Source organism: Astyanax mexicanus, chromosome 15 (genome assembly GCF_023375975.1).
Source record: "Astyanax mexicanus isolate ESR-SI-001 chromosome 15, AstMex3_surface, whole genome shotgun sequence".
NCBI classification, from domain to species: Eukaryota; Metazoa; Chordata; class Actinopteri; order Characiformes; family Acestrorhamphidae; genus Astyanax; species Astyanax mexicanus.
Genome location: NC_064422.1, coordinates 35707019 through 35728758, shown reverse-complemented (window position 1 = coordinate 35728758; position 21740 = coordinate 35707019). Strand labels below are relative to the sequence as shown.

At 36.8% G+C, this 21740-nt stretch overlaps 1 protein-coding gene and 1 long non-coding RNA gene across 10 annotated transcripts in view; both read left to right on the top strand.

Moving 5' to 3' along the window:
- LOC125781294 (uncharacterized) overlaps nt 1-21740 on the top strand; it is a 488206-nt gene that overhangs the window by 169497 nt on the left and 296969 nt on the right. The window lies entirely within an intron of this gene.
- znf438 (zinc finger protein 438) overlaps nt 579-21740 on the top strand; it is a 75316-nt gene continuing 54154 nt past the window's right edge. For 4 of the 5 annotated variants that reach the window (XM_022670389.2, XM_022670390.2, XM_007259661.4 and 1 more), the window contains exon 1: nt 579-888. The gene's annotated coding sequence lies outside the window, so the exon portion shown is untranslated. Of the gene's footprint in view, nt 901-21740 lie in introns of all 5 variants that reach the window. The other variant, XM_015608465.3, reaches the window with a different exon arrangement.

Genomic DNA, 21740 nt, shown 5'->3' with positions numbered 1-21740 from the left:
AATGGCATAAAGTTATCCAAAAGCAGTGTGTAAGACTGGTGGAGGAGAACATGCCAAGATGCATTAAAAGTGTTATTTTGTCAAATACTGATTTCAGAACTCTTGAAACTTTCTAAATATGAACTTGTTTTTTTTTTTTTTGCATTATTTGAGGTCTGAAAGCTCTGCATCTTTTTTGTTATTTCAGCCATTTCTCATTTTCTGCAAACAAATGCGCTAAATGAGAATATTTTTATTTGGAATTTGGGATAAATGTTGTCTGTAGTTTATTGAATAAAACGACAATGTTAATTTTACTCAAAGATAAACCTATAAACAGCAAAATCGGAGAAACTGATTCAGAAACTAGTGGTCTCTTAATTTTTTTCAGAGCTGTATATCCCTCCTCTGCTGTCTGTCACTGTCCTATTTACAGTGTTTTACACCGAGGCGAGTGGGCGGGCAGACAGTTCAGTTATCGGAGTATCTGATTGGACAAGCTACATTTTCCAGCTCGCTGATTGGCTAAATCCGTCGAGCTGAACCGGTGTTGCGTGAGCCATACCATTCTGTTTACAGAGGTGTGACCGGCACACACACTCTTCTACATAATCTGTTACTTAACCAAATATTAACTTATAATAACTTATTCTAAAACATTTTAAGCTTTCAAATGATCGTTTTATGTGGGTACGAAGTGTCTTTTTGTAATAAGAAATGATCTGTGGAGTTTGTTCACCGGTCTCGGAGTGGTTGGGCTCCCCCGCAGTGTGCGAGTAAAGGTCCGGCTCAAAATGGCTGTAGAGAAACAGTTATGAAGATCTGTCGCTGTTGATGAAAAATGGCCATGTCGTGGGTTTCAAACTTAGGAGGAGAGCCCTGAGGGAGGCGGAGGACATGCACGGGAAGGTGAGGCATTAGGTGTGTTTTTTGTTTGGCGGCGGGGTTCGTTTTTACCCAATGGGGTTCCCGTGTAGCCGAGTTACGACTGTGTTTTGGACCAATGGGAGCGAGAGAGCAGTGCAACACAGGCCAAAACAACACACACACACTGCAATACACTTCTATACTCTTATATACACGCTGTGCTAGCTTTAACAATGCTATTAACACAGCTACTGCCTTCATTTCTTTATAATATTACCCTCTAAACTAATTATAAACAGTGTTTGTGCTTGCTTGACAAGCTAACTAGCCAACTAGCCTTAAAGACAGCTTGTGTGTAATCTAGCTATATTAAGTTTACTGTATTTTTATGTCCATCATAACTCCATAACTCAAGCTAATTCAATTTTATGCACTATACAAGCTGATAGCTGAACATAAAAAACATGTCAAAGTTTGTAGACACCTGCTCTTACCTAACTTTAAGGTTATTAACTGTAAATCGTTCCACATTTCCTGAATTAACAGACTCTATCTAGTAACGTTAAAGCCTGGCAATGTGACAGTATTTGTTATTATTTTATACATTGTATTTAACAGTTTTTACCACTAAACACTGATGCATCAGCTTAAAGTTTGAAACATGGAATCTTACAGTGAAGAGAAAAATGTTTTTCCACTTCTGTTGTAGTTGAATGTAGAGATGCTGACTGGTGTTATCTGCCATTTCTGTTAAAGGATGTGTTAACTGGAAGTTTGCCCACACGTGCTCAACTTAAAGCCTCTAGCTATTAAAGCTTAGCAATGTGACAATGTTATTGTTTATTATACAATAAAATAATCCTCTAAACTAAGTATAAACAGTGTTTGTGCTAGCCTGACAAGCTAACTAGCCAACTAGCCTTGAAGACAGCATGTGTAACCTAGCTACATTATGTTTACTGTATTTATGTCCGTCATAGGGCAAGCTAATTCATTAATATACACTATAAAAGCTGATATCTGAACATAAACAACATGTCAAAGTTTGTAGACACATGATCTCACCTGGTTAACTGGAAATCTGCCCACATTGGTTGAATTAGGGCCTCTAGCTAGTAAAGCTTGGCAATGTGATAATATTTGTTATTATTTAATTTACAATATAATTACCCTCTAAACTAATTATAAACTGTGTATGTGCTTGTCTGACAAGCTAACTAGCCTTAAAGACATGTGTGGCCTAGCTATGTTAAGTTTACTGTATTTATTTAAAAGCTCATATCTGAACATAGACAACATGCCAATTTTTTTCAGACACCTGCACACCTAAGGTTAAGGTTATTAACTAGATGTTTGCCCACATTTTCTGAACTCTCTAGCTAGTAAAGCTTGGCAATGTGACAATATGTTATTATTTAATATACAATAAAATTACCCTCTAAATTAATTATAAACAGCGTTTGTGGTTGCCTGATAGCTAACTAAGCTAAGTAGTTAGCTAGTGAGCTAGAGATGTTTAGCCAGCCTCTCAGACAGCTAGCTTTTTTTAATTGAAGGTTTCCAGTTTATTCATTATAACTCAAGCAAGTAGCAGTCTTTTAGTGTAGTTTAGTCACAAGTAAATCTGCAATTACTAAATAACTGATTAATTAATATGCACTATGAAAGCTGATACATAACATAAACGACATGTCAAAGTTTGTATACATCTGCTCACACTAAGGTAAAGGTTATTAACTGGAGGTTTGCCCACATTTTCTGAACTAAGGAAATGTGACTATTATCATGTCATGATAAATGTGCTATTTCTTTATATAATTACCCTCTAAACTAATTATAAACAGAGTTTGTGCTTGCTTGACAAGCTAACTAAGCTAACTAGCCTTAAAGACAGCATGTGTAACCTAGCTACATTAAGCTTACTGTATTTATGTCCATCATAAGTCAAGCTAATTCAATAATATGCACTATAAATGCTGATATCTGCACATGAACAGCATGTCAAAGTTTGTAGACACCTGCTCTAATTAAGTTTAGGGTTATTACAATATTTATTACAATGGCAATATTTATTATTTATTATACAATATAATTACCCTCTAAACTAATTATAAACAGTGTTTGTGCTTGCTTGACTAGCTAACAATCTATGTAGGTTATGTTAGCCAGCCTCTCAGACAGCTAGCCTTAAAGATGTGTAATGAGTAAGTTTTGCTTGAGTTATGTCCATCATAACTCAAGCAAGTGGCTTAAGTCTTCTTTACTGTAGTTTTAGTTGCAAGCAATTACTAGCTAATGAATTAATATGCTCTATAAAAGCTGATATCTGTACATAAACAACATGTCAAAGTTTGTAACACCTGCTCACCTCAGGTTAATGTTATTAACTGGTATTTTGACCATATTTTCTGAACTAACAGTTGCTGGTAGAGCTTGGCAATTCCAAACAATATTTTATCACATCAAGATAAATGTGTTATTTTTTTCTTTATTATTCTAAACTATTTATAAATAGTGTTTGTGCTTACCTGACAGGCTAACTAGCTAGCCAATGCTTTGTAGCCAGTCTTTCAGCCAGCTAGCCCTAAAGACTGCAGAACTACTATTAATATAGTTAATATATTAATATAATATGCACTATAAAGGCTGATATCTGAGCATACGCAACATGTCAAAGTTTGTAGACACCTGCTCACCTCAGGTTAAGGTTAATAACGTGAAGTTTTTCCCACATTTTCTGAACTAAGTTAGCCAGCCTCTCAGAAAGCTAGCATTAAATACAGCACGTACAGTTAGCTTAGCTAAGTTTACTGTGTGTCCTTTGTAACTCAAGCTAATTCATTAATATGCACTAAAAAACTCATATCTAAACATACACATGTCATATTTGTAGACAAAGCTTGACATGTTATGTCAACTAATCGTTGCAGCCCTACTGCATTACAACATATTTTCCGTTTTGCTTTAGCTGCAGAGACCTTTTAACTTTTATACTCTAAATGAGACCGTGTTAGCAGCAAGGCACTGAGTCACCATTTCCTTAGTTTTGGACAGAGGGAATAAAGAGCAGCAAATTAGCTGATTTTAATGATTTTTATTTTTCATCTTGATATTTAAATGACTACTTTCTGTTAAACGTGATTTAACTATTGTATTTTAATAAACCATTAGGTTAGTGAGTTTTCAGGTACTTTTAAAATGCAAAATGCTATTTTTTTTATTTTATGTGATAAATTATTGTCATATTGCCTGTATTCAAGTTTGTCCATGACAACCCAAACAAACCCAAAGCAAGTAGAGATTGTTTTTATTCAAGCTTTTATTTTCTGTCAGAATCTGTACCTTGGATGGTATGAACAGTGTTTTTTAATTCTTGTTTTTGCTGTTATATTTTTAATGTTTTATTTATATTGATACCAATATTGGGCAATAATAGTAAATGTGAAGAATGTTGTATTACTGTTTAAATTACTTTACAATGTACAAATTATTTCTGAAGACAGGTCTACATGTGAAAGCCTTCAACTATATTTTCTTCATCTCTCAATACAGCTTAAAGAAAGATCAAATGTCCATATGTTTGTAATTTTTTTCACATGACTGTATATGAGTCGACATGGCCAAAAACACTTATGTTCAGTCAGTCAGATTTGTGGTATTAGAATCACAGAAGCTGACAGTAAATGTTATTAATCTCCACATGCTCCGAGCTGCCAGCAGTGTGTAATTTGTAACTGGAAATCTTTTCAGTGTAGCAATAGATATCTCTGGACACTTAACAATATTTACTGGATTTTTACAGATTTTGCAACACTTATACAGGGTAACACTGTTGGAGCAAAACCATTTAAACACCCCCACTAAACACTGATACATCAGCATAACATTTGGAACATGGAATTCGACAGTGAAGAGAGTTGCAGTTGTATGTAGAGATGCTGACTTGTGTAATCTGGCGGTTCTGGTAAAGGATGTGACTACAGCCAGTATTTCTGGTAAAGGATATGATATTAGTGGGTGTTTTTGGTGTAGTTTGGCCAAAGGCTAAATCTGTGTCTGAGAAACTAGAGATTAGTCTTTGGTCTGTGTCTCAGGAGCTGCTTCTAAGATCTCTGCTTTAATCTCAGTCGGGCTGGAACACCAGATTCTCATGCAGTGTAAATTTAGCATCTATAAAATCATACTGACTAAAATCCTAGCTGGCAAAATCAGTTTCAGACGAGGAACGCTTTGCTGCACAGTCAGAAGCTCTAAAGCTCATTATTCTCTCCAAGACTGTAGAATTTTCCAGACATTATACTGGAAATGTGCCCAAGGCATAATTCTCCTTCTGTTTGTGATGGTAGCTGAAAGATAGTTAACATCGTAAATGTCTGAAAACTGTATTAATGTATTTTCATGCGTTAAATAGCTAAATGGCACAACCACAATTTAATTACCGTATTTTTCGGACTATAAGGCGCACTTAAAAACTTTTAATTTTCACAAAAATTGACAGTGCGTCTTATAATACGGTGCGCCTTATAGTCCGAAAAATACGGTATTGAGTGATTGATTTGTAAATGTATCGGTTTGGTTGAGTCAGAAATTATCACACATTTTAAAAATGACCTTTCACCACCCCAAACAGGTAGATGTTAATGAAATGAAAGTAAAATTATTGTGAAATATTAACATGCATATTTACTTATTCGCTTGCACTAATTTTGAAAAATTTCTTCATGTTTTAAACCAGAGCTGCACTATATTGGATATTTTAAGTAACATTATTGATATTGGGCAGATATAATATGTCTGTTAGAAATGTCAGACTAAAAACGGGCACATTTTGTAGCATGACATGTTTGCTTTAATTTGCCTGACATGACTTTGCAATGTGACTTCACACTTTGTAAAAATAATACTGAAAATTATGATTATTTTATTAATTTTTGAGATACAAAAAATCAATAAACACCTTTTTTTTTTTTTGTCGTTCATCACTTGATTTTCACAACCTGTTTGGTCATTGTTGTTGACCATGTGCAACCCTTCATGGTCCACTCCTCAAATTTAGCTGTGTACTGTTTCACTCTCAAAACAAGCCCAAACACTAAGAGCCTTAGTTGCAAGTTGTGACTAGCGACAGTGTACAGCTAAATTTCCTAGGTGCAACTTCCACGTGTTGTATGTTGCTATTAATGGCACGTACCATGTATTCTCTGTGTAATTGCATGAACTGAGATGTAACCCATGTTCCATAACTGTTTGTAAAGAATATGTGTGTACTCCTACACCCCTGCTTAATGGCTATAACTTCCTCGCCTTCTAATCAAAACTTTGAGGAATTTGAGTCTATTGTTTTTCACTGGCCTTCCTAGTCACTGGATCTAAATCCATTAGAACAGCTATATAATGTAAAACAGTTGATTTAAAGGTTGACACAGTGCGTATCTTCAAGAATTGCATGATGCTTTTGCATTAGCATGGACCAGAATCTCAAAAGAAACATTTCTAACATCTTGTTGAGTCCATACCAAGTAAAATTTAAGTTGTTTTTGTAAGCAAAAGAAGGTTCTTCCCAGTGTTTGTGTATAGTCTTCCTAATAAATTGCTTAGCGAGTGTGTGATGTATAGTGTGGTTTCATTTCAGTTGTAAATTAGCATAGAACAGCACATTAAATGGTGCATTAGCTTCTTGACTTGATAAGGCTTTTATTTAAACGTGTCTGAAAAATCTGTCAGCATCATTTTTCCTCGCTGTGATAAACTACGTGTCCAGTAGCATCCACACACTCTGCTAAATGGTGAATTCAGTTCTAAGCAGTGGAGGAGCGTCCAGAGGAGCTGTATGTGTCAACAGAAAGTCTGTATCAGTTAAACCGAACGTTACACAGACTTTATCCTGCTTTATTCTCCATTCACACATGTACAACAACACAGAACTTTCTGGAAATTAATTTGAGGAGCTGTAGATGTAAGCACAAATGTTTCGATCAGGTGTACCAGACAAAACATGGATTTTTTTTCTTGTCAGACCAAGGGTACCAAGTGTGGGTAATATCTGAAAGAGCCCATGTTTGAAAACTGCGGGTCAATTTCTAGTAAATTGACTGTTTGTAGAAAAGGACCTGATTCGCCAGACTGTTTCTGAAGTTCATGTGTGAAAATGGCTTATGATTACCACGGTGCCTTGCTAACAATAAAAGAGTGTAAAGCCCCCCAGCATGGAGCAACTAAAACTTTTAGGATGGTTTTGAGTTATATTTGTCATCCAGAACTAAGCTTAATTGAGGCTATGTTCACACCACAGGTAAAATGGCCGGAATCTTATTTTCGAAATACGATACGAAATACGATATTCATTTTATACTGTTCATGTGACCTGACTTATCTCTGAGAATGCATTAGAGCAGTGGTTCTCAAACTGTGGTACTCAAAGCATCCCAAGGTGGTACACTTGACCTCAGGAAAAAAAAAAAAAGCTTATTTTTTCTTACTCAATTTTTCTTTGTGTTTAGTTTAGTGCTTTACCCATTAGAATCTATATGTAAGCAGTTTCATTGGTCCTAGAGTAAAACCCTGTGGAACGCCACAAGATATGCTACATCAGCCAACAGTCCCCAACAGTTCATAAGCAGCTGATGGCAAGCTGCTTGACCAGGATTCGAACCAGTGATCTCCCGATCATAGTGGCAATGCCTAGCCCGCTGGACCACCTGGTGCCTTTTCTTAGCATCTGTTATGCCTTCTCAGAAAAGAAGAGGTTATTAATAGTGGAGCGTGGTTGATTTTAGAAAAGAAGTTGGATAAGCAGATGCAAAAGCAAACAATTTGACATGGTGTACTTTTTAGGGTACACTCATAGAGTAAGAGTACAGAAGAGTACAGTACATAGAGTGCTGAATAGCTTAACCGTAAGACATTTTTCCCAGTGACTTTTTTTTTAAGATTAAGGTGATGAGTAAGTGTCTCCTGACGTTTGCTTTTGTCCATATTGGCAGTCTAACTCTGCTTCTGCGATGCCTCTGCTCTAGATTATTAATCGCAGTGCTGGACGGCTCTGTTTTACTGTGAAGAAATCCACACACTGTCGTTTTGGAGGATGTTGAGGTTTGTTTTGGCAGGTGAAAAGACATTGTGTGGTTTCACATGTGGTGAGAGAGAAGGGGGTGAGGCTCTTTTTCATAGCATAGTTGCTTATTTAACATTTCCGGTCAATCAGAACCATGTCAACATCATTACACAGACACACTCCCACACTCACATCTGTATGAAGACACACTAAGCCTGAGAATACCTTGTAAGTTACCGGTACCTTCTTGAATTTCTGTCTACTTTTGAGTAGAGTACAGTTAGAAGTGATAACCTGCCAGCGTTTGTTCACTCCTGCACACTGTTGTTGGTCGTGCTAATGAGTGCCAGCTTGTTGTGTGTAGGTCAGGTAATACACTGCATGCCCGTGCAGTGATCAGAGATCAGGACTACACAGGAAACTGTGCTTTAATTACTGGGAGAGTTCCTGCACATATGCAGAACAAATGTCTTTGTTTTAAGATCACAGCGCTCGCTGCTGCAAGGTACAACAGCCTGTCCAAAGTAAATATACGAACACGTAGCCTTGCATATTTTATGAACAGTTCACCGCCTTTGTTCAGTGGATATTATTACTGTAGAATTACTGTCAGAACGTGGAGTTTCCTGTATGATATTATTACACCTGCAGAGTTTCAGGAGGCCATACAGTATTGTCTAGCAGCATCATCAGCTTTGTTTTCATGTAGAAATACAAGACTCTGTATTTGTGGTGGTGGTGTGTGTGTTTTGGTCATAATCACATGGTCTTAGTGTATCATCTGAAGCCACTTTATCAGTTGTTTACTATTGATTATAGCTTCTCTGATAATAGCTTCTAGGGAACATGTATCAATATATTGATAATAATTAGTAACAGCCCTTAAACTGATACATACATACTCTCCATTGTGTTTGCAGTATTTTGTGTTCTGTGCTCTGATCCAGCTTAAATCCTGGTTTTAAGCTTACCGGGACTTTATTTGCACACACAGCAGTGTGTTGCCCTGTTCTCTGTTTTTTTGCTACAATGTTAAAACAGTAGTATTTATCTATGGATTATTGTGGGCCTCATTTCAATTATTTTGATAATTTGCGCTAATTATTGTTTCATGAAATTGTCTTTAAATTGTTGTGACATTTGAATAGTATTGCCTACCCCATACCGAGGTAGCAGAGTCCAATATCCAATAAAGCTGTCACATGAAAGTTTACAGTTTACTTTGTATTCTAAAGCTCAGAAAACTTAATGTTAGATTTTAAAATAAAACTTATTTTCAAACTATTCTTTAAGTTCTTAAACCTTTCTAAAGAAAATTAATTGAAGTGTGAAAAATACGTTTTTTTTTCTTCAAAATAATCACTACTTGCACCCTTATTATGTGGCACAGAGTGGAAAGTTTCAGTTCATTTTGGCCATTGTACAGCATCTAAATAGAGACCACTTACTAATTGGGGTCCACTGTATTGTGTGTAGGCTTTTAATATATGTATGTAATTTATGGAGTTTTTTGCTATTATCACTAATGTTTTAGTCATACACAAAGAATCTTTAGTGTAGTCAGTATGTTTTTAACACTAGCTTGAATTTTACATGAGTCTTTACAAAAATAAGGTTGTTTTGGTTATTGTACCATTCGTAGGAGATCATCCACAAGCATTAAGCATTACCATGGGAGACTCCCTGCAGCCATGCTTTGCCCCACACGAGCCACCTATCTGTTAAAACAAACAAACAGCACAGCTTCCAGCGATGGACACACCCAGCGTCCTCTCTAGTTAAGGTTAAGTGTTTATATCTCCTGCACTTTTACACTATCATGTATTCTGAACCAGGGAAACCACATCAAACTGTATGAGGGCAAGTTCTTGTTTGTGCCACTCCTAGACAAAGTAGCCCTTTTGGAAGCGGACTGGGTAATCTACCTTTTCACATCAGAGAGACAAGAGCCAGCATCTGTTCGAGCAGTGAAAGCATACCTTGATATACGTAGGAAGGAAAAAGCCCACCTTGAACAAGGAAAATGCATAAAAGTGTAAATTATGAATGCTGGTGCAGACGCGGGGTAGGAGACAGAGTGGATGTGGTAATGGTCTGGTGAATGCTAAATTGCACTTCCTCAGAGCGTGTACAGAACTTCCAACAGGCCAGGTTGGTGAGAGGCCTAATGTAATAATGGTTTTGAGTAGTAGAGAGAGTAAACTTTGGTCTTGAGTCTCTGTAAGGCAGGCAGGCATTTAACACAGTACAGTATATGGACATGACATTGTTTTTGTGACCTCAGTGTCGACCATTTAGTTTTTTTTTTTTTAGCAAGCAATGCTCATTAACATAATATTGCAGTGTGTTAGTTTATGTTAAGTGTAAGATCACTTATACACCTGATAGTCTGGTCCAAGGTTTGTGTGTTTGTAACATTGTGTACATTTGATCCGGTTAATTTTGGTTTCACACTGCAGTTTAGTTTGAGTTTTCCTGTGTGCACTGTTGACATCATTGTATGCCCTTAAATGACAATAATATTTTTTCAGTGATTTCTTAGATAATATATCATCCTAAAAGACAGATTTTATTATTATTTTTTTGTACTCTATAAGGAGCACCGGATTGTAAGGTGCACTGTCAATGAACGTCTATTTTCTGGTCTATTTTATACATAAAGCGCACCGGATTATAGGCACATTAAGTGACACTAGTAAGGAACAGGGGTGTCGCTGCAAGTCCTGCAAGTCCGCTGGGTGGTGGGGGTAACTAATTTAAGTAAAGCTAAGCTGAGTGAACAAAACTAATACTTAATCTGCAGAGATTTCTCTCCTGAAAACTGAGTAAAGCGCTTCTGTTTATTTAGAGTAAGCTTAAACACACGGACTGCAGTCCAATATACTCACCTGAACGAATAAAAAGAGCTAGCGCTTAGCATTATAAGGCGCAGCAGATTATAAAGTGCAGCAGATTATAACGAGCACTGTTGCATTTTGGGAAAATTAAAGGATTTTAAGTGCTCCTTATATGCAATATCAATGGCATAGAATACTTAAAATGATAATAATATTGTTTATCACATTTATTTCTGGGACCATTTATCGTCCAACTAAAACAGTCATCGTGACAGGTCTAGGCCTAATGAAATGATGGTTTTGAGTTGTGTTGAGAGGAGATTTGTTTGTTTGTCTTGAGTCACTGCAAGGCAAGCATTTAACACGAAGCCGGTGGAAGTGTGGAACAAGCCCACAGGAAATGCACGGAAATTAAAGCAGAGCAGAGAAGTGAGGACGGACCAGCTGATGTTTATGCGGGGGAGTAAAAATAGCAGGTCAAACACGGTTCCCACCGAACACTGTTCCTTTCTGTCGGCCACGTGAGCTCTCTCGCTTTACAGTGAGAGATTAGTTACAGATGTGACTTCATTCAGATAACGCCGCCTCGTTCCTTGATTGCACGGAAAGTAGACGTTGTTCAGATGTTTGTATGCGTGTGAGAACGTGTGACCAAGTGCCATAATTGAAGAGAAATGAATCCGCTGTTCCTGTAAGTAGTTCACCTGGGGATGAGGAGTGAAGCTGTATCAGACAGGAAGAAGCTAAGGACTGTGAGTGACTGAGACAGGAAACTGTTAAATACCATGCTAGTGACTGCTCCATCTGCTAGCCTTCTTTCTTGAATCACGATCAGGACTTATGTAACCTCACAACTGTTAGGGGCAAAGTGCTTTAGCAGCGTGCACAAGTCATTTTCAGTGGATAATGGATGTACAGAATGGAGAAGATCACCTGTGCTACCTTTTGCTTGAATTCAGAAAAGCTTCAACTAGTTCAGGGAATGTAGTGCAACGTCTTCATTCACAGCCGGCAGCACTGATGTTTACGTTCTCTAAAGCTAACAGAACAGTTTGTGTCTGTAGTGTGGAGCTGTTTTACAGTGGAACAAAAAAAGCTTCAAATGTGATATCTAGAGATGAAAGGATTGATAAGCTATGTATTTGTATTGACCATGTTTTTATTGCTTCTGATTGAGACCACATTGGCCCCAAAACACTGATCGGTCCATTTCTAGGTATTTTTCTGAGGTTTGCTTGTTTTTGTCTATTTTTTCGCACCATAAATGTAAAATATCTTATCATGTATTTCAGTCTTTGGTTTCAGATGATTAAAACACATATGCACTTGTGAGAGGAGAGAACAATAGTTGTTTAAAAAAATAGGACTTGAATAACTTGAAACTTTTTAAAATAACTTAACTAATAATGAGTATGTTAGTTAGATTGTACATATATTTATGTCTAATATATTGGACACCCTTAAATGTTATTTTATAGTCCAAACAGCAAAAAAAACCTCTAGTTTAAAAAGTCTAATTAAATGAATAGTAGGGGTGTGCCAAATCTTATCGTACACATTAATATCGCAAAAAAATGACACTAACATTTTACGGAAATATTTTATATTTTGTATTTGTTTTGCTACTTACTGTATTTACTTTAAATTGTATGTTTACAGTTTATATTTATGCAGTAAATACTGTATGATGCACTTTAGTTTTGTGGTCAATTTATTTTTCTACTAAATGTGTAAAACTGTTATGTGTGTACTAAATAAGACTTAATATTTTTGTTGTTTTTGTTTAAAGGTGTAATATGTAGTATTTTACCACAGGTGTGTTTTCTTCTAAAGACATGTACAGAACCTATGGCTTATTATAAAAAGAAAGACTGCCTCACAAAATGCTACTATGTAAGATTCAGTGATTTATATTGTTGGGAAATTCTTATTTTGGTTGAAATTCATTATACAGGTGTTTTAAAGAAAAAACTACTTATTGTACCTTTAAATTATTTAGTTTAGCAACATATTGTCGACCCCTGATGAACAGTCTAAAATGAATCCAATCGAATATTGAAACATTAAAGTAGTCTGATCAGATCAGATTCAGGGGTCATCCCTAGTTGTATTGCTAGATCCTCATTTCTGTCTTTTACTTTGGTGGTTTTCTTCTTCCTCTCTTGCGCTCTCTCTCCGTTTTCCTGGTCTCCCTCCTTCAGTCTGTCCCCACTGGATGAGGTGACTCCAGTATGAGTCAGTTGTTCACTCTGCGGTTGTGGTGGAGGGAGTTGAGCTGAGGCGGAGTGAGCTTACTCGTAGTCCTCCGCTCACCTCAGGATGTCTCGTTTCCAGCCTGTAGTCGGCCCCGGGCTCGCGTCAAAACCTTTTACTGCCGTGCCACACACTTCCATAAACGTGCTCATGCGCTCCCTGCTGTGGTCTGCATGTCATTTCCAGTATTACAGTTTGATGGATTGAGAAGGTGGGGAGTAAGAGGTGCAGAGACTAAAGAGGGATAGGAGTGGAATCCTAGGCTTAGTATAACATTATAAATCCTGAGACCTGTAATGCAGTATTGACAGTTCAGAGTTCAGTTCAATACGTGATTCGATGCAGCAGACATGAGATGTACCCGTAAATGTGACTGTAATGTTTAATATACTATATGATAGGGGTGGGCAATATTATATCGTATACAATATATCGTGACACAGAAATATCATGATATTAAAAACCCATATCGTGATAATAGAGATGTTCTGTCTTAAAAGTAGTCTATTATTTACTGTGAATCTTTAAGTGTATTTATTGTATAATTGTTTTTGTTTGCAGTTTATATGCATGCAGTAAATATTCTGCAATATTTTTTGCTGCATTATATTATATTATACTATATTATTTATTTTGCCACATTATGATTATTCTGTTATACTATTATACTATATTCCAGAAATGAATGAATTATTTTAGTTTTCCTATATCGCCAAGTATATCGTTATCGCAAAAATACCCTGAAATATCGTGATATTATTTTAGAGCCATATCGCCCACCCCTACTATATGGACAAAAGTATTTTTTTTATATCAAGGTGTTAAAATGAGTTGATCCTAAATAACTGTCTCTTACTAGTAACTGTCCAGGGAAGGTTTTTTTTTTTTTTTTTTTAAACTTGCATTGCAGTAAGGATTTGATTGCATTCGGTGATGAGTGCAATAGTGGCGTCAGGGTGTTTTGATAAATGATCACCATCTCAGCATATCCAGAACTCCATAATACAATAAATACTCTTAAAAGAGCTAATAAATTATAGATTTATTGGCGTCAGTGTCACAGAATTTAACAACCAATATTCTTCACCACAGGTTTACCCTAAACATTTCTTTAGCGACACCATGTGGATTAATGTAGCAGTAACTTTAATAAGTCAAATTATGGAGAGTCTTAGAGAGTTTAGCGCACCTGTATTTTATAAAAAATATTATTTGTCATAAGGCTGCACGATATTGCAAAAATAGACTGCAATATTTTGTTGTTCTGTGATATCACAATATTTACAAATACAGGAATCAACACCATATTTGACAAGAATTTGGTAATTCAACATATTAATGATGCAATTTGTGTATCTATGAGTGATGTAACTTAGGTGGTATTTGGTAGATAGCATCTGTAATCTGGTAGATATGGTTAAGTATGTAAAATAAGAACGATGTGAATTTTTCTTAAATAAAAAAAAAAAGCTTGATAAAATGTACTGTAATTGACATTACACAAAACATTAAGTTGACATTACACAAAACATAGCATGTTCTGTAGCTTGACTAATGCGCATGTACACATTGCGATGATAATGCTGAAGTGATATATTGTGCAGCCCTAATTAGATGCCATATATTGATAATGTATCACAACCAAAAAAACGATACGATATATTGGAATGTTAGTAATAATAGATTGTTCCACCTCTATTCTGCTCTAGGCAGCCTGGGGGGTTTGGAATGTCCATAGAGGACACATTAAATCGGGTATTTTTAACTTTCCCACCACGTATTTCTGTCTTGTTAATTGCTGGGTAAACTTTTTTTTTTTTTTTACTGTACAGATTAACAAAGTTGACCTATTTAAGAGTTTTTAAAATCCTATCTCTAAGCCTCTTAACTCTCTTTTTTTTCCCTCCCAGTAAAAACAAAAAAAGGCTCCTGATAGAAGTTCAGTGTTTTTTTTTTTTAACTTTTGGAGAAGGTGGCTCCAATATGTCTACAGTGACCCGGCGATCCCCCCTCTGTGTAATCTCTGAGCGTGGCAGCTTTGTGGCGAGCTCTGTTTCCATAGCGAGTCAGCTGGCTCTGAGATTTGTAGCCTTCATCGTTTAGCAGTTATGGAATGTTGTCTCCCTCCCCGACCACTGAAAAGTCCAGTTTGAGCCCCACACCACCTTCTGCCCATTAAAGTGAGTGATGAGAGTTATCGACATGGTCTGGGACCCTCTGGCCTGGTCTGTGTGTGTGAGTGTGTGTGTGTGTGGGGGGGGGCTGCAGGAGAACTGGATATTGGGATTATATTTCTCAAAGATGATTCTTATCGATAGGCTCATGATATAATAGCCTCAGAGGACCCTGGGGGAGCCGTGTGTGTGTGTATATGTGTGTTGGTGTATTCTGGGTAAAATAATGGTGAACTTATTTGCATCTTAATATCAACTGCAATGCAACAGAAAGAAATGAGGCTTAAGAGCTCTTTTTCCAATTTCTTTTATTTTGGTTAGGGTTTTATTCCATAAGGCCTTCTAATATACATATTATTCTTTACTTTTTTGTCAGTTTTGACTTTTTGTTCACAATGCTTTGTGGAATGTTGTCGTTGCAATGAGTTGCCTGCATTTGTACATGTTTACGAATAAGCGTTAATCTACAGCTACAGTAGATACAGGAGTCAGGAGCATAACCTTTTGTCTCATATACTGCTGTATGATGAGCATACATGTAAAGGGGAGGCAGATTTCTTCTTTTGTTGTTGAATAAGTGACAGAAAACACAACAGAAAAAAACGGATCATGTTGTGTTTTTATTTATTTATTTATTTATTTTTATTAAAGCTTCAGGTTTATCCTCCTCCTTTGGGAGGACCAAATTTCAATTTTGATTTGGTCTGGATAGTAATTTGTGGCTCCTTTCACGCTTGAAATTTACGTTTGGCTGAATGATTAGTTGTTTTTCTAGGAGATTGTGGCTAGGGCTTCATGACATATCGTTTAAGCATTGTCATCGGGATGTCGTGCAATGTCAATTAAAATTAAAATAAAAAAATTGCAACTGTGCAATTAAAGATTTTTCCTCAGGTTTTGAGTGCCCGGCACTGACTCAGCTCCTGATCGGTTTGGACATGAGACAGCGTGTGTGTTGTGGCCGGGCTGGTGATGTCATGGGCTCTTCATTGTTTAATATTGCAATATGTATCATCGAAAAAAAAAAAAAAAAAAAAAAAAACCTTTTGCAATGTATTTTTTTTCCAATATCGTGCAGCCCTAATTGTGGCTGAGGAGCTTGACTGATTGGTGTTTAAAAGAAGCTTTCAAAGCATTTGCAAGCACCAGTTTGCACACCAAAGGAAGTGGCTTATTGGTCGTGTTAATTTTGTATTTGTATACAGAGAGAAGTGTGTAATTCTGCTGACTGAAATGCAGTTCATAGCTCTGTGTTCAGGACTGCATTTCAAGATGCTTAACTGGAATAGGATCATAAACAGACCTGATTTATTGAGATCCAGTTTGCGGTGATTTAAGATCGCAGCTGAACCTAATGTCATTCCAACTGGCACGTTTATTTTCTCTCCACATATTTGTGTTATTTCTAGCCCGATAACATCAGCAGAACATTCTGAGAGCAGGCCTAGTAAACCTGCTGTCTGGTGTGGATGCTGATTTCACTTAAACCAATTACAGGGCTGCATCCTTTTTTGCATGCTAAAGAAATCTGTGTTTGTGTCCAAATAGAATAAAAAAGCTAATTGTTGTGTAGTAGTGAGGTCTGAGTTATGCAACATTTGTTCATTAATAACAGGTTTCAGTGAGTTGCTTTTTAGGGATATTATATAAATGATAATGGAGAGATTAAAGTTGAAGAAAGCTGGCTGTGGTGCATCAAGGGTTTGTGAATTAAACGATATAAGGACACGTGTTTTAGATGTAGATTTAGAATTGAATCTAAAATATATATGTTTTTTAGCTGTTTCTGGGAGATACGCCCCAAGATTAAAGGATCAATATGTATTATTTTTTTGTTTTAACTCATAAAATGATCAGACTGTATCTTCACGTATTAAGGAAATCTATGTTCTATGTTTAGGCACTGGCATCTCTTTCCTTTCTGGCTAATTTAAACCTGAACAGGTAATCACTCAGCTTCAGCTAAGGTTTGCTAACCATAGCTAGGTAATATTGGCATTTTGAGTCATTTTAACATTCAAACGTTCACATTCATACTTCGTAGTGCTCTGACTGCAGCTTGTTTATCAAGTTAGCAAGTATTTGAGGCAGGTAAAGTGATCCAGACTAGTGCTGGCTGATGGCGTCATGCTACAACATGCTAATGTGAACTGTTTTCAGTCATAATGGAGGAGGAGATGGGTCACATATGTTCACTACCTAGGTATCAACCAGTATGATTCAAATTTATATGACAAAAACTAAAAGTTTAAGTCTAAATTGACTCAATTTAATCTAGCACATGTTAAATGAATTTTCTTTTGCCAGTTAGCCCTGCTATAATTTTAAAATATATACATATAAGCCCTTTACTGCTTCATTTGAATAATCTCAGTTGATTGCTTTGTCTCCTGTCAGATTTTAAATTGTGCCAGAAATTCAAAAATGTCAAAAAATAAGATTATATAAGCTTAGAAGCTTTTTGCCTTGCAGCAATGATATGATAAAACATGTCAAAACTGAGCTCAGTTATACTTGTACCAGTTCTGTGTAACCTAGCAATTATTCTAAATAAATGAGGATAAATAAAGGGCTTTGTTACTGTGATTGAATCATTTCAGAGACTTATCTTTTACAGTCGTATTTCTAGAGCACTCTCTCTCTTCCTACAGAGGCTGGATAAGCTCAGGCTGTTTAGATGGATTCTGAGTCTTGTAATCAGGACATTTACGTCACTGTGAATCAGATGCATGCATGAATAAGCAGGCTGCTACTGCGTCTGCATGCATTCTGCTTCTGATTACATTATTTAACACTATTTATGTGCTCTCTCTCTCTTTCTGTGGTTAGTGAGACTTATGTGTGATGTGTGTACGGCTGGTTTATGATGATATAATGAGCCCAAGGGTTTTTTCCCCGTACTTTGCTATAGAATTCCAGGTTAATATGGATTATAGCGTAATCTTATATGATCAGAAACATTCCGGGTATTCAAGCGTCTCATGAATTTATTCTGATGAAAATGAATTTGAAAATATAGTCTGCATTGTACTGAATGATCAATTTATTCAGATTTTAGATCTTTATAGCTGTATAGAAGTAGGCACAGTATTCAGACCAGGTATTCTGAAGCCTGTATTGATTACATTTGCATGATACTACCGAGAGCTGCTGCAGTATCAGCTGGATTACACTGCAGAGTGCGGCCAGCATACAAGTGCCCCCATTAGAAAAGTGTAGGGAGGAGGACGAGCTCTTTCTCTATGCAGTTCGTGGGACACTGTGGGACACTGTGGGACACTGTGGGACACTGTGGGACACTGTGGGACACTGTGGGACACTGGCAGTTCGGTAAGGTGGGCTCTCTCTGAATGGGATGGTGCATTTAGTAAGGCCTTACAGTTACACCCAGTTAAAGTGAACTATGCTCAGCCTTTCACAGCACACAGGGGACTCTGCCAGAACTCCTCCCAAACTAAAAACATCCACCACACACATTTAACTCCACCCCAGCTCAGAGATACCTATTCCTCTCACGCTCTTCCTCTACTATACTGCTGCTGATCAACACTGTATTTAATGCGTTTTCCTTTATTCTTTCTTACTCCAGCATTAAAAAAAAATAATAATTCCACCAAATTATCAGGAAATTCTGAATAATGTCATTGTGACATTTTTATTCATTAAATGGAATTTGGTGTAAAATGCTCTATTCTAAAAAAAAAACCAGGGCTACGTTAAGACTGCAGGGCTATGTTAACTTGGATTTGTTTCTCAAATCAGATCTGTTTGTGACCATTTACATTACTATTTGTAAGCGTTAGATCGGATTTGTGAATCCAGAACCTCACAGACCTAACTGATTAACCTAACCTAGCTGTGATAATCTGACATCTGTATCTGTGACAGTACAGTATACTGAGTTAAGGCCCAATCCCATTTCTCTTTTACTCCCCTACCCCTTGTTTTCGAGTCCAACAGAGTTAAGTTGTGCGCCAAAGCTCCAAAACCTAGCTGCTGGTTAACTAGTACATTTTAGGGCATCAAATATCTTCAGAAAGTGGACAGGAGATGCAGCAATTCATTATTATTATTGTCCATTTCTTAATACCTCTTTTATAAGGAGCTGTAATTAACATTTATTAACTTTATTTAAGGTGGAACCAGAAACTTACTAGCTAACTATCGAGACAAAATACCTTTGATTTTTGTTTTTTTTTCTTATGAAGTAATAGCTCATTAAACATTAAAACTTAACATTAAAACCATGATAATATAGCTATTGGTTAACCTGAAATTTTAACAAGGAAAGTTCTCAAATTTGTGGGTTTCTTTGGGTGCTTGTGCCAGTTATTTCTTATAGCCATTTTTTTAAACTGTGCCTGTTTGAAGGGTCATGTAGCTTTAACACTTTATTTTACGCATCAAACCCAACAAGAATTGGGACACTCTACCCCTAGGTGTAAACACCCAAAATGAAGGGGTAGGGCCAAGGGGTGAAATGGGATTGGGCCTACATGTCAGCCACTCGTCTTGGACCCCTGTGCTTTCATTGCTCTAAATTTGATGATGTGGTTGGTTGTGTTCTGAGTGCAGCAAAATTTAAACACATTAAAGTGTCCAGACTGAGACCCAACTGTAAAAATCCAACTGTAATTGCTTTTCAGACCACCTCCAAATGTGGTTAAGATTGTGTCCACACAATCAAAAATTAAACTGGCAGCCTTATAATAATGTGCTGATTACTCTTTCTCTTTTACCCTTTCATCCTCTATAATTTCCTTCATTGTTCATCCTTTATCTCTCTTGTCCCTTTCTGTTTTTCTCTTTAGCATTTCTACTCTTTGTACCTGTGTACCTGTACATCATACTTTTATTCTATCTTATATAGATGGAGAAAAAGACAGCAAGATAGATGAATATCTAGAACTTTATTAGAAGTGAAATTCTACAAGGCATGTGTTCTAAATAATTTGTTAGTGAATAAGTTACTTGTTGAGAGTGTTTTGAAACGTGAAATGCTCTGTTCTTGATAACCTTACAGAGTTCAGGGTTCTTGACAGTGATGCTGATGTGAAGCAGAAGTCTGACGTGTTTAAAAGGTATTAAAAAAATAAAGAAATGAGCACAGATACAGTGTGTAATGCCAGAGACACTCTTTTACAATAGTTTTGAGATTGTTATTCCTGTATTTATTTATTTTTGTTCTTTTACACTCTGACTGGAGACCCCGGTGTAGAGCAGTGTGTGGTGGGCTGGGAGGTTAATGCTGGCCGGTTGTGGCGTGGTATCTGCTGGGTTTTAGTGGAGAGATAGTGAGGTCCAGCATGTACCTGTCACTACTAAATGATTGCTCATTTCCTGCAGGAGGAGGAGGTGGAGGTGGTGGAGGTGGAGGAGGGCCGGTGTGGAGTAATAGAGCCCAGCTGCCTCATCTGGACCTTACCTTTCCTCTCACTCCCTCACTCTTCTGCTCTCTTTGTCTCTGTCTCTCTCTTCCTCACTCACTCACGCCCATACACAAATGGCCTGGCCACCATTGAGTGGTCTCACCTGCCTGTTTTGGAGCGAGTCGGACTCTTTCTGAGTCTTATGCAGTCAGTCCTCTTCTCTTTCCTTGACCTCTGGCCACTCCTCGTGTTCCCTGGCCTGCTCTGCTGGTGCAGCTGTTTTTCTTTCCCTCTGCTGTTCTTACTCTTAGTTTTTGCTTTGTAACAGCAGACCTTGGTTAAAAGGTCTCCAGTGAAAATTCTCTGTATGGAAATGTTGGCCAGGTTGGTGAAGTTGTCTTGGAGAGATTTCACACCTTAAAATTCAGACCGAGGTGTGAACCAGGGTTCAAGTTTTATTCTGTAGAAGAGCATGTGTCTAAATTTTGGCATGTTGTCAATTTGGTGGGTTGCCTTTCCTGAAAAAAAAATTATAATAAAAGAACAGATTACTTCAGTTTGTCTCTGATTCCCACTGTACTTGTAATTCCACAGCGTTACAACCAGTAGCTCCTTGAATTTTTAAATAGATAATAGTCTGCCTTAGCTTTCTGTAATTGGTCCAAAAGTCTGAACATTAGGGCCGCAACTAATGATTATTTTGATAGTTGACTAATCTGATGATTATTTTTCGTTAATTAGTTAGTTGATTAGTCAATGGTAATTTCTGCCATGTTCTTCATCTCTAAAAACAATAGGAAAAGCTGAACATGAGATTTAAAAGGCATTTAAATGTTTAGATGTTGTTTAAACATGGAAAATACTAATATTTCATGAGTTAATATGTAATCTGTTGAGTTTGAGCACTTTCCTAGACACAGACGAAGTTCTCTGTAAACTGAGAGTGAGCCATTTACCCATCTCCCACTGTGCTTCTGTCCCCAGCACTTTGTGTAATGCAGTAATGCTACAAATTAATGATTAGTCAACAATGAAATTGTTAATCTATACATTTAATCGACATTATCAAATAATATACAGAATAATCGTTACAGCACAAGAGTGTTTTTATATTGCAAATAAACTGAAACATGATTTAGTTTGATCCAGACAAAGAGCAAATTTTCTTTGTTTGGATCATATGTTGGTCTGAGACCCCTTTTGTAAC